The sequence below is a fragment of the Schistocerca piceifrons genome, chromosome 3, assembly GCF_021461385.2.
Source record: "Schistocerca piceifrons isolate TAMUIC-IGC-003096 chromosome 3, iqSchPice1.1, whole genome shotgun sequence".
NCBI lineage: Eukaryota > Metazoa > Arthropoda > Insecta > Orthoptera > Acrididae > Schistocerca > Schistocerca piceifrons.
In genome coordinates this window covers 462,721,498-462,734,010 of record NC_060140.1, presented here as the reverse complement: position 1 = coordinate 462,734,010, position 12,513 = coordinate 462,721,498, and the positions used below count along the sequence as shown (strand labels likewise).

At 44.4% G+C, this 12,513-nt stretch overlaps 1 pseudogene; it reads right to left on the bottom strand.

The window, feature by feature from the left end:
- Window positions 1-8,433: 8,433 nt before the first annotated feature.
- On the bottom strand, window positions 8,434-8,551 carry LOC124790836 (annotated as a pseudogene).
- Window positions 8,552-12,513: the final 3,962 nt, after the last annotated feature.

Genomic DNA, 12,513 nt, shown 5'->3' with positions numbered 1-12,513 from the left:
TCTGTCAACACCCACAACTGACCAACTTGGGCAACCGAAAATGGGAACCAAACTGCATGACGAGAAAGGCTCGATGTGGTGTGGCTCTACCAACCCAATCGTGAGCGGACCGTTTTTCTTCGAGAAAATGCGGGGTGCTGTTTTTCAAACAGTCAGCGTGACTGATGCGATGTATGACGACGCATTACAGAGTCGCATCATTTATAAACACCCCACATTGCCACATGTGTGAAAGTTGCGAACATCGTTTAGAGAGGATCTCGTGCTGAAGCGCCACTTCCGTCATACTAAGCCTCCCAGGTCCTCATACCTCAGTCCGTGTGATTACTGTCAATAGTCCGACCTCATTACGGATCCAAAGAGACAACATCCGACGGGATTGTCACACCATACGTACTGACATGCTGTGCAGTGCTTTCACAACACTGATCTTTGACTAGAGGTATCGTCGATGCTGGACGACCGGCACTTTGAGCATTTGTTATAGAGAACATCGTCTTGCTAAAAATCGATTGTGATGCTAATTACTGCTTTTCTATTATATGAAGCATCATCTGTTGGTCATTTTGTACATTTTTTTAGTTTCAATAAAACTCCATGTCATTTCAAGCACGTGTGTCAGTTTTTACCTCTGTACCTACATTACTGAAGTTTCAAATGTTAACAGACTCTTGGGTCACACAGTAGAAAGAAATTGCAGGAGAAAACATCAAACAAGAGAAAAAGAGATAACGATAGTGAAACCATATAGTACCTCGTTTTGCAAAGAATAATGGTTCGAATTAGTCCTCAGAGTTAGACCCGCACCTATGTGTAGTATACACCTCCCGTCCGTGTGACGCCATTTCGCTTTCCACACACACGTAGTAACAGCTCTGCCTCGCTGGTTCACGAACTGTCTTGTTACCGCGTGGCGTCGGACCGGTCGCTTTTTCCCCTAGCTGACAGCAACTCACGTCTGTCAGCTATCAGCGGTCTCAGAAGGTTAATCCTTTCCGTCACCGCTAATTCGACATTTGCCTTTTTCTTCCCCACGTTTCAAAAGAGCCGAAAGGCCTCCGTCGGCGAGGCCGGACCTTCGGGACGAATCCGGCGTCGCGCGCCAGACCTCCGCGGGACGGTTTCTTACCGCGCTCGCGCGCCCCTCTTTGCCACCGCGAGCGCGATTTATGGGCGCAGACGGCGGCGGCGGAACCGCCGGTCGAGAGCGCCGCAGGTTTTTGTGGGGATGACGCGCCGATATTGCTAATACCAATTTGTTGGCCGCCGGTGTGGCGACGGCCTAGCGGGGCAATTACAGTGGGCTGCGGTCTGGCCGACCTGCTCCCGCTTTGTGCTCTGCGGTCGCCGCGCCCTGCGAACGCACCGGCAATTAGAACAGCGGGCAGTCGCGTAATGTGCTGAATTCCTTATTTCCACCCGTCAGCTCTACAAAGCGCCAATTACGTTTGTGTCCACGCCGGCGTTCCCTCCAGCGTCTTTTATATCCGCTGGTGGTAACAAACACTGTCTCCATCTCTAAATCCTTTCCAGCTCCGTGCCGCCGCATGCCTGTTTCCTTGCCGTAGCAGCAAACTGCATCTAGAGCAATGGCTCCCAACGTTTTCTACCTCGTGCTCCAGTTTCAAAAACGGTTCAAATGGCTCTGAGCGCTATGGGACTTAACATCTGAGGTCAACAGTCCCCTAGAACTTAGAACTATTTAAACCTAACATCACACACATCCATACCCGAGGCAGGATTCGAACCAGCGACCGTAGCGGTCGCGCGGTTCCAGACTGTAGCGCCTAGAACCGCTCGGCCACCCTAGCCTGCTCCCGTTTGCAGCCCCTGAATATCTCATGCCTTCTCGCCACCCCCCACCCCCACCTTTGTTCAATCGTTCTAAAGATTTAACTAGCTGACAGGCCAGTCATTGTTCGGGTATTCGTTTTACTAATTTCCTGTTAGAAAAGGAAGCAGAAAATGAAATGTGTTTGTACTGTAATATGTAAAAAATTCCATTTCCATCTATTCGTAAAGACGCCTTTAAAATTATGAAGCAGTCGTACAGAGAAATATGCATAGTGTACAAACGTATAAGTTCACCTGCTTCGCGTGTCTACAAAGCGATTTCGTAAACGTCCCTATGGCGAAGCCTCTTCATAGCTCTACAGAGGGCTATTTTTTTCGCCCACAGCCATTTGCGTTACTCAGTTGAAAGCAGTCAAAAGCGCTACCAGCTGTCAGGAATTTTCTTAAGGTGAGTCGACAGCAGGAGTATCTTAGTTGTAAAGAATAAATGTATCAGAACTTGACGTATGATGCGCCATTTTTTCACGTCGCTTAGTGGTTATGACATCGTATTTCTTGACCTATGTTCTTACAACGATGTATATGTGTAGGTACATTTACCGGCATATGTGCAGACTGTCTTCGAAATATGTTGCGAAGAGTAGCCAAAAACAAGTAATGTACACATCAATAAAAGTTTTTCATCACCTCGGTTTCGAGAATTCTGGAGCCTGTACAGAAAATTGGAATAGAGATCAACATAAACATCATTTGCCCCCTTTTTATTGCTCATGATAACCACACATTGCATGTTGTATCACCATATAGCGAGACCTTCAGGGGGGGGGGGGGGGGAGGGTCCAGATTGCTGTACACATCGGTACCTCTAATACCCAGTAGCACGTCCTCCTGCATTGATGCATACCTGTAGTCGTCGTGGCATACCATCCACAAGTTCATCATGGCACTGTTGGTCCAGATTGTCCAACACCCCAACGGCGATTCGGCCTGGATCCCTCAAAGTAGTTGGTGGGTCACGTCGTCCATAAACAGCTCTCTTCTGTCTATCCCAGGCATGTGTCGATAGGGTTCATGTCTGGAGAGCATGTTGGCCGCTCTAGTCGAGCGATGTCGTTATCCTGAAGGAAGTCATTCACAAGATGTTCACGATGGGGGCCCGAATTGTGGTCCATGAAGACAAATGCCTCCCCAATATTTTGCCGATATGGTTGCACTATCGTTCAGAGGATGGCAGTCACATATCGTACACCCGTTACGGCGCCTTCCATGACCACCAGCGGCGTGCGTTGACCCCACATAATGCCACCACAAAACAGCAGGAAACCTCCACCTTGCTGCACTCACTGCACAGTTTGTCTAAGGCGTTCAGCCTGATTGAATTGCCTCCAAACACGTCTCCGACGATTGTCTGGTTGAATGCATATGCGATATTCATTGGTGAGGAGAAGATGATGCCAATCCTGAGCGGTCTATTCGGCATGTTGTTGGGCCCATCTGTATCTCGCTGCATGAACTTAGGGAGTGAAGTTGCGCGTCATGTAGCCTATTGCGCACAGTTTAAGTAGTTACATGAAGTCCTGTAGCTGCACGAAAAGCATTATTCAACATGGTGGCGTTGGTGTCAGGGTTCCTCCGAGCCATAATCCGTAGGTAGCGGTCATCCACTGCAGTAATAGCCCTTGGGCGGCCTGAGCAGGGCATGTCATCGACAGTTCCTGTCTCTCTGCATCTCCTCCACGTCCGAAAAACATTGCTTTGGTTCACTTCGAGAAGCCTGGACACGTCCCCTTCGTCTAATACGCGCTGCTCATTTGTGGTTGTTTACATCTCTGGGCGGATTTAGTGACATCTCTGAACAGTCAAAGGGACTGTGTCTGTGATACAATATCCACAGTCAACGTCTATTTTCAGGAGTTCTGAGATCCAGGATGACGCACAACTTTTTTTGGTGTGTGTAAATTTAAATGTCACGCATGATGCGGCAGTTTTTCACGCATCTCATTGTTTATGATGTCACATCTCCCGATCTATGTGTCATACAATGAAATAATTTCGAAGTTACAATAAGCGGCATTGTGAATACTGTCCGCAAAATGTGCTACGAAAAAGGTTCGTAGCAAAGAAGTATTAAATTTAAACGTAATGCTCAATGCGGCAGTTTTTCACCCTTTTCAGTGTTATGACGTCATATCTCATGAACTAAATGTGGTACCATGATATAATTTTGTAGGTGCTTTCACCAGCATATGTGAATACTATCTGCGAAATTTGTCTGAAATAGTTAGTAGCACACAACTAACAGTATAAAAATCATGCATGATGCGGCATTGTTTCACCCATCCCATTGTTTATAACGCCATATCTCGTAGTTCTTACCCCGAGAACGATTGTTGCTTGTCACTAAGGGACATGTCTACCAAGTTATCATAGTGCGTCAAAGGACATGATAGACAAAATAGACATGTTTCTATGCATTTCTTAAGTACATAATAATATTGTTTTTACTTCAACAACATTTTTAACGTCAAAAATTCTTTTATATGATGAAACTTGCAAGCAAAATTTAGAATAGCAATGAAACAGTTGAAACAGTTTTCCATCAAGCTGCTCCTGAATATGTGGTTTCAAACCAGCTGACGCACATCAAAGATCACTCTCCGTGTTTAGTCTACTGTGGTGTTTATTTTCATGATGGCTAATTCAGTTTCATGCGATTTAAGGAATTTCATTTTCGAACGAAAAGGTCTTTTGGTTTTATTTTTCAAAACTGGATGAGTTATTGTTAGATGATGTTCCAGACGTACAGGCCGCAATGAGCCGTTTCTGAGGACACTGTGACATACTGCACACTGTACCAGTTGCACGTTGTCTTTTTCAATAGACGCGAATGTATACTTAATATACAGTGTCTTCCGCAAATGTTGCAAAAAACTCCGACGGCTTGCGGAGGGTGTCTTGGGGAACAGATCGAGGTAGTAACCCGAGTCTGGAAACGTTACATAACGACGCCACACACGGTCGAAGTTTAAGGAGCCGCCGCCTGCCACTAGACTTCCCATCTGGCAGCAAACGTGACTTCGTACGCTGGCGGACCATAGGTGGAACGTCTCGCAGTGCTGTTTGTTATTCTATGATCCCGTCTGATTATCTCCACTGTACAACACAGAGTTAGCTGCTGTGTAAATAGGTCTTATTTACCATGAATACAATTGCCTTGGTGGAAGGTAGTTTTGGACATCAGTTTCCATTTAGAGCTTTTTTCTCCTGAATATCAAAAAATATTGAAGAGTTTAGAGAGTTGCAGGAAAAAGGTAGACTAGAAATGGAAACCGCGTCTGAAAATGACATCCACCGAGATCAGAGCATCACATTCATAGGAGACAAAGCGTGTCTACGCAGCAACTAGCCATATCTTCTCTGCTGAAGATCGTGTCAATTCTGCCAGATCACTGTATAACAGACGACATTGTGAGAAGTTCCAATTTTGGTCCATCAGCGTACAAAGTCACGTTTGCTGCTCAAGGCGTGGCCTAGTGGCCTTGAATGAATCTAGGACAGCGGAATCGGGTGGTCATTAAAAATATCCAACAGTTATTTATCAGTTTACTCATGTTGAGCGCGAAGGGGCGATTTGTAGTGATTACTTAGGAGAAGAAGAACTTCCCAGCAGAGATAGCTATAAAAACTTTATTGTAGATAACCGATTTCGGCAAAACTAAGTTGCCATCTTCAGATCTTCTAAAGGGTTATTATAAACATCTTGTAAAAGCTACACACAAAATCTTTCCATTTATTTTCAAGGTACACAAACATGTTATGAGCGACACATTGGCACGTCACAAATTAAAAAATTAAAAATTACTCTGTAAATCACAGTTCGCCAAAACACCGTTCCCATTACATAAGACGTCTTACCCATCGGAGTCAATAGGACATGCATGAGACTAGAAAACTTGATATCAAGCAATATGTCAGTAATTGTGTACCTTATGTGCAACGATGTGAATTAGCCACAACCGATTCCATTATAACGTCTACCAGAAGCATATAAACCGTTTGAAGTGCTTGAGACGGACATTTTGGGTTTATTTAATGAAACACCAGTAGGAAATAAATACAAATTGAGTATGCAATTCATGACCAGAGTATTTGTTCCTCAAGCATTAGTAAATAATTGGTTGCTCATATTTGGTATCCCGGACACTAATTACAGGCCAGGATGCCAACTTCACGTCCGATATTATGAAGCAGTTGTGTAGATTCCTCCAAATTTGCACGCTGCAAGCAAGCTCCTTCCACCCCAAAACTAATGGGAGAGCAGAGAGAATTCATCGCATGATTTGAAAGATGTTGAGCTACTTACTACATTATCAGTAATCAGGAAAATTGGGATGTAAATATAAATGTTGTAGCTGTGGCATAGAATTCTAAAGTCCATATGGCTACCGGTCTTTCACCATATGAGGTAATATATGGGAGAAAAATTCCTTCACCTTTCGAAGTGGGTAACCTGAAGTTTGAATACGACATTGGATCAGTAAACAAGTCTTCTAAGAAATTACGTGACATGGTGCAACAAGTGAAATGCACAAAAACGAAAGCTGTAGAATGACAAGAGCAGATAGGTACGGAGGCTACTGCAATACATTGTTGGCCAATGAATATTAGTGATGAATCCATATACACTAAAAGGTAAAACAAAGGAATTCCTGACTTGATACTATGGGCCATACCAAGTAGTGGAAATGATGTCACCTGTCAATGTTAAAAAAATACAGATGCCAACAAATAAGTTGATTATTCATGTGGGACGTTTTAAGCCTTTTAAGGGAGCTGTGGATCCATTCCCGCAGATTCTCACACTTGTGTGAGTTGCAGCTATCCAGTGAGAAGGGAGGCTATGGAAATCGACCCTCAGTACACATAGCTGTCTTCGATTGTCTATGGAACCATGAGTCAGGCTGGAAGGACACTGCTGCGGCCCCAGCTGAACTGCCAATTTCCACTGCGATACTCACGGGGCACGGAGGCCGCCATCACACTGCAGGTCTGCTGGATGATTGACCTGCGTGAGAGGGGGTGGGGAGTGTACTGCTGCTGATTATCCCATTCCTGTGGCAGACACCAGTACTTCCAGTTCTTGTGTCCGAAATGGAGCCTGAGAGCTGCTCCCTGCGAGCCAGTGAGTAGTTCAGGTGGATATGGGGCCTGACTGCTGGATGCAAATATTAAACACCAACGAGTGCTCTTTCGAGACCAACACTTGGAGCTGGAGACCGCTGGAGTCCATGGATCGACGGCGACCACGTGACGTAACAGCGACTACCCAACACCTTGTGCAGTGTAGGTACTGCGAGTCGAGCGCACGCCAGCCTTTCGCCGGACGAGGCGCATCTCTGCCGACCTGGCTCTGGTATGATGCTTTGTCGTGTATCACAGCCTAAAAAATGTGTTATTGTCAATGATGCTTTGTTGGCGTAACTAGGTTCTCACCACCGCATCATGCCCGGCTCTCTCCTGATGACTAAAGGAGTCTAGGACTGGAGTCATATGTAACTACTCATATTTTCATTTCTTCTGTCTATACACATCAATCATTGGCAGATGGCATTTGGGTTGATTTGTTATTTTTATAGAGACAACAACTTAGAAAGAAGTGTTAACTTCTACTCTCACAGTCAAATACATTTACTAGTGTCATGTTAGTATCAATAAGTAGTTTGAATTAATTGCAAAAGGTACTGTTGTCTGCTGCCCTACAGAAGCTATAAAATATCGAATCCACAGCAACATTAATTAATAATTACTTGCAAGGTTTCTCGGTGTCAGTGAGTGACTGGATGTTTATCCAAGTTGTGGTTTCCATTTTATGTGAACATTAGTGTCTACATTGTATGATAGGAAGCAGAATGGATTACTAATGGTGTACTTACAGGTGTACAGCCGAATTGTTGTTTCCATTTTATGTAATATGTAAGCATATATCAAACAATATGAAGCCAAATGAATTATTATTAGTGTACTAGCTGTATCCGGCCACGCTTGTCTGCGGTTCAGCCTCCTTAAAAGGAAAAAGAAGAAGAGAGAAGGCAGACGTTTCTAATGTGTATTGGGATTGGATATACGTCCTAATCTCCTTCTCTCCCCTGTCTCTGTCCATCTCCCACTGCCCCTTTCTTTCTCCGCGTCTCCTCTTCCTTCCCCCTCTCTCTGTCCATCACCTCCTCCTCTCTCCGTCCATATTCTTCTCCCCCTCTCACTCCTTCTGTCCCTCTCTCTGTCGATCTCCTCCTCCTGTTATCTACGTCCATTTCCTACCAACCCTCTGCCCATCTCCTTTCCTCCCTCCCTCTCTCACCTGGATTGTTTATCGTTATTGAAAATTCAGATTCTCTAGTGGTATTCTAATCGTAAACTAAACAACTAAAACAACTCCTCCCGAAAAGGCCATGAAGCCCAACGGTATCGACCTGCCACCGTGTCATCCTCAGACCACAAGCGTCACTGGATGCGGATATGGAGGGGCATGTGGTCAGCACACCGCTCTCGCCGCCGCATGTCAGTTTCCGAGACCGGAGTCGCTACTTTTCAATCAAGTAGCTCCTCAGGTTGCCTCACAATGGCTGAGTACACTCCGCATGCCAACAGCGCTCGGCACACAAGATGGTCACCCATCTAAGTGTTAGCCCAGCCCGACAGCGCTTAACTTCGGTGATCTGACGGAAACCGGTGTTATCACTGCGGCAAGGCCGTTGGTCAATCGTAAACCAACAAGCCATAAATACGAACATATGTTCAAAAATGCATGGTTTCCATGCTAATTTATTCAGTCACACTTTGTTGCAGGGACTGCGGTCTAACACGCGCCGCACCATGCCCCCACAGTTACAGTATGTATGGTTTCCTCCTAGAGAGTGGTATTGTTTCTCATACGTCATATACTAGCGCCCACTCCTGCCATACCATTGGTAATGTTGTGTTCAATTCACTTCTCTTGCTGACTCAACTTGTAATGGATGTGATACAGCTATGTACACAATGGTTCCGTATCCGAAGCGGGAGCTGGTGTTTACTTACGGAAAGGTAATTGGCAACGGCCAGCGGGCACCTAGGTTGTATCAGGAGACCTATTCTCGCCGACAACAAGCACAGTGTTCAATGTTTGCAACAGTGTTTCGCTGTTTGTCCAAGACAGTGTCGTTTCAGGAAGCAGGAAATGATAAAGTGCGTATCTGAAGTGTTCGGACACCAGACTTGGAGGAAAATGTGATTAGCGCTGTGCAAGGCGACCGCCGTATGGAACATTCTCCATGACAATTGTTACTACCCTTATCACTTACTGCGCATGCAGGGCTTACTAGCGACAGACTTTTCACATCGGGAGCAGTTTTGTCACCGTTTCTGCCAACAAGTAACCATGATTCCGGGATTTATATCACCCATGCTACTCACAAATGAGATTGGTATCTTCAACTTTCATAGCAGTCATCTGTGGGATAGTACGCAGAATCCCCATAGTATGGTGACAGGGAATCATCAGCATCGGTGCAGCCGAAGTGTGTAGGCCGGGATAATTGGGGACCATATTTTGGGGCCAGTCTTCCTTCCACGTCGCGTAACAGGCCGGGGCTATCGGCGTTTCTTGCGGGTGACTTTGCCTCCCCTGCTGGAAGTAGTGCCATTGACGATTCGAATGGGTTATGGGGCTGCTACATGATAGTGCTCCAGCCGTTAACATCCGACGTATCTCAACCAGGTCTTCCCTGGTCGACAGATCGGACGAGGGTTTGCAGTTACATGGCCTGCTCGTTCACCGGATCTTAACCCGTGCATTTTCTGGTAGTGCGGCCATCTCAAAAGTATCGTGTATTCAGAGCTTATTCCAGATGTGGAGACGCTGGAGCAGCATATCCGTGCCGCCTTTGACACTGTTCGGATTCAACTTGGCCTATGTGAACGTGTGAGACAGAACATGCTACGGCGCGTACGCCTTGACGGACATGGAAATCAATTTCAACACGTAGTGTAACTATGGTTGCATGGAACAGCGCGTATTAGACCGCAGTCTCTGTAATCATGTGTGATTGAATAAATGGTCTCTAGCATGGAAAGCATGCGTTTCCGGAAATAAGTTCATTACACCTTTTCTGTTCTGTCTCTACCCATCGATTCCTACAGTTTGTACACGGTGGAAGACATACATTCGTGAACATCGGACTCCGGAGCAGACGACCCCTCCTTGTTAGAATGTTGACAGAACAAAATCATCAATCATGATTGGAATCCAATTACAGGTTTATCGAGATTGGTCCGCGGATCAATGGAAAAATGAATCACCACCAGTTCATTTCTGTGATAGGACACATGAAATTCATGCAAACAGCTACTCGAAAGTTGCACTGTACGATGGAGACAGGCAGGTGGAGACAGAATTACATTACGGCGGACATTAACCTCGGATTCCATGCCTATGCAGTAATAGAATGTATCATTACAACTGTGGATTACGTGAATATTACTACGCACCATCTGCGTCCCTTCATGTTTGATGTCATCTTCCAGCACGACAATTGGCCATGTCACAAGACCAGAATCGTGCAACAGTGATCTGTCGAACATAGTAGTGGACACACGTTGATGCCTGGATCATCAGATTCGCCTGAGTTCAACCCAACGGTACAAATCTTGGACGCTACTTGCCTACAGTTCTGCACCCGGAAACCACCGGACCGTAATATACTATAATTGTGTGACCTGTGCTTAGATATTCGGTGAAATGTATCTCCGGAAAGCTACTAACGACTTGTCTAGTCCATGATAATCAGAATCGCTACTGTATTGCTTTCCAAAGGTAGCCCTATACGCTATTAAGCAGGTGGTCGTAAAGTTTTTGCCAACTCGTGTCGTTTCCTGTGATTAAATTATGCAATTACTATGGAAAATGAGAGTAATAAAGTATGAGTACCACAGAATCTAATAGCTCTCCAAATGAACGAGCATCAACTTCATTATAACATCACTAATCACTAACTTCTGGAACCAACCGAATTTACGTTGTTAATGAACAGACCCAAATAAGGCATGCAAGAATTAAATATCGTCCTTAAATTAATGTGAATACCAGTATGTAACATCAGTCTTTACCTTAATTATTCACTTGAGGTTTCATTCATCTACTAAAGGTGATTATGCTGGAAATACGTAGAGACCAAATATAGTTAATGTACAGGGAGCGCTCAGTAAGTATTACGACACATTTTGTTTCTCGGCCAATTTCGGTTGAAAAAACTACGACGTTCATTGTGGGACATCGTGAAATATTCTCTCTTCATCCTTGATGTTTTCATAAGGTTCCGATAGGTGACTGCTCTACACAGACTTTAAAATGGCGTTCGTGATGGATATGTGTTCCAAGCAGGGAGCTGTCATTTTATTTTGGTGGGAAAACAATCACAGATATTCATAGGCGCTTGCAGAACATCTACAAAGATCTTGTAGCGAACAAAAGCACTGCGAGTCGTTGGGTGAGCAGTCTGTCATCTTCACAACAAGGTCGCGCAAACCTATCAGACCTCCCGCGTGAAAGCCGGTCCCACATAGCTGTCACTCCTGCAGTGTTGGAACGTGCGGACCCTCTTAGTCAAGGTGATCGACCGTCAAAAGAATACGACAAGCATTTCTGTTTATGGGTACGTTACTCTCGTTTCATGAAAAGTAGCTAAGTTAGTGATGATGGCATGAATCTACCATTGTAATAAAACTCCGAGATCAGTCATACTTCTAACAGAAAATGCCTAAACATTCTACAGCTCTTGTACTATTACCCACGTATACCTCTCACTCTCGCCTCATTACCTGATGTTCCATGATACCTAAGAATTCTTTATTTAATCAGTTGTCTTAGCAATATCTACCGGGTGTCTTTTTGTATTACTGATTTAAGCACACTTTGCCACCGTTTCAGTACCATTAATATTATTCAATCTGTGTACTAAACTCCACGTATTGCTGAGGACTATAATATATCTGTTTTATTCTGAATGGTAGTTTTGAATTTTATGTGGTGTCCTATAATTTATTTGTAACTTTAAACATGTAAAATGTTGTTGGTTGGAAAGACTGAACTCTCACCCTGTCGATTATAGAGGAAATACGATGCACTGCTATAATAGTCTGGTCAGGGAGTTTTCAGGTGTCCTACTTGCTCGCTAATTTCAATTCACATTGAAGACTAAAACAAAACGTGACTGGTTACAGTAAATTCTAGAAACCTTTATTCATCACAGTCGTAGTGTTCCAAGTCCGTCATGGTTAAAAGTTTTATAATAAAGTTACTAGATGACTTTTATTACTTGATAAGCAAAATAACTGACGATGGGTGAAGCAAAGACGAAATAATTATAATGTGGAGCAGCAACAACAACAAAAAATCATTTCTGATAAAGAGACTTTGACATCGATTATTAAATTTCAGTGTTAGAAAGTCTTTTCTGGCGGTATTTGTCTGAAATGTAGACACGTACGTAAGTGAAATGAGGACAGTAAATATCTAAGAAGAGAAATTTCTGAAATTAATAGTTACGAAAAACGGGGGAAAATTAGTGGAGTCTAACGGTACCTGATATGGGCCCGGATAGCTGTGTGTACCACAGAGTCGCTTCCAGTGTGGGGAGCCAAGGTCAAATCCTCCTCATAGACCAACGAAGAGGGTCGGCGTGC